Below are 2,003 nucleotides of genomic sequence, written 5' to 3'. Positions count from 1 at the left end.
AATATAGGTAAAAAATATATATATATATATTTCCCTCTGTGTCCTTCAACATGCTTATTGGGTGAGTAAAAACTTTTTAATTTGCTTATTGGGACTGTAAAAGATTCATTGTTTGTTAAAATTAATGAATCTGATAAAATACAAAGAGAAAATGCAACTTTCTTGAGTTAAATCTGAACCAGAAAACTGTAAAAATATACCTCTTCTCCTGTCCTCAGAAAAGTGTTTTTTTTTTTTTTTGCCTTCAAAATATGCTTGCTCTCCGTGAGATATAAGTGTAACAACTTAAAACCAAAGGATTCTTCCTTAAAAATATAAACTTCTTATGTAAAAAATTTAGTAAAAACTGCTTGACTTTAAAATTGTTGCAGTCTCGAGCCCTAGGTCTTTAGTAACCATTAAGATTAGACACCTGTTCCAGGTAAAGATTTTAGCTTCTATCTCATTGAAAACCTTCTTCATATACAAATGTATAAAAAATGGTAAATTAGAGTATCAAACTTAAAATAAAATCTAAGACATTTCAAAAACTAGGTTGAGATGTTTAAATTCTTATACAATTTAAAAGAATTTTTTTTTTCTGGTCTTAAAATCTAATGTAAATTCTCTGCGCACAACTTCTTTAAAGGCAAAGAGTCACTCTTAAAATAGAAATTTAGGACATGGTTGATCGGAAGGAGTTGCTAAAGGACTGAAATTAAATCAATAACAGGTTTCTCAGTGTCTTCATAAATATTGATAAAATAACTATCTCTTAAAATTGGTAGACATGGCCAAAATTTTAAATGAATATCAAGAGATCTCTGTGTCTGTTAGTGTTACCATGTTGGGAGCATACTTTACTCTGTCTAGTGTTTACTTCAAAAGAAACTTTTGGTATAAAAGGTACTTTTGTCTTTCCTACTGAGTCCCATGTATATGGAAAATGTACATAGTATTAATATGTCTCTCTGACTTTTCTTGACTTTATGAATCTGCCTAATGCTTATCTGATTATTAGCCAGCCTAGAAAAACCGTGCTATGCACCATTGTTTCATTAGCAACCCTGCAAAGTGGAATTCCAGTCCTAACAGAAACTAAAGCTACCACTAAATTTTCAGGTTTGGGCCTCCCCTGGTGGCGCAGGTGGTTGAGCACAGCGCTGTGAAGCTGTCCGCAGCCTCTGCAGTGACGGTTTGTTCCCAGCCGGCCAGCGAGGGTCCCACAGGGCATGGCAGACCTCTCCTGTCTCGCCCGCTGCTCCCCTCAGCAGTGCATTTCAGTCAGTCTGCCTGTTCTGCTCCCCGCTCTGTCTCTGCTGAATCCTCTCACCCTCCCTCGAGTCTGGCCTATACCCCATCCATGTCCTCTCTGGCCTGGCACGGTCCCTGAGCAGAATCCTGTGTGGGGGCCAGCAGGTGTTTTGTCCCAAGATTCTCTCAAGGAGTGAAGCAAGTTTCCCCGTCCTCAGTGTGGGGTGTGAGATGAGCCCCAGCCCCAGGGCTCGGGGAGGGGCTGGGCAGCCCCTGGGTGGAACCCCGTTTGCATGCACAGTCCCTGCTATGGCAGATGGTGGGGAAGAAAAGGAGGCCTGGGGCAGCCCAGCCCATGTGGACTTCAGTGGGCTGTGAGCACCATGGCCTGGACGCGTCTGCTCCTCCTGCTCCTCTCACCTCACAGGAAAAGACAGGCCTCAAATAAGAATATTTCTCCTGCTTGTCCTCTGACTTCTATTTAAGATCCCAGGGAAATCTACCCAGAGTCCTGCTGCTGTGACTAAGTGTGTTTCTGTCAACAGGTCCCCTCTCCCAGCCTGTCTGACTCAGCCGCCCTCCCTCTCAGCTTCTCCTGGAGCAACAGCCAGACTCACCTGCACCCTGAGCAGTGACATCAGTGTCGGTGATTTCAGGATCTGCTGGCACCAGCAGAAGCCAGGGAGGCCTCCCCGGTATCTTTTGAAGTAAAATCAGACTTGGATCATCACCAGGGCCCCAGGGACCCCAGCCGCTTCTCTGGAGCCAAA

The sequence above is a fragment of the Talpa europaea genome (genome assembly GCF_964194135.1).
Source record: "Talpa europaea genome assembly, chromosome: 14".
NCBI classification, from domain to species: Eukaryota; Metazoa; Chordata; class Mammalia; order Eulipotyphla; family Talpidae; genus Talpa; species Talpa europaea.
This window is presented reverse-complemented; position numbering follows the sequence as displayed.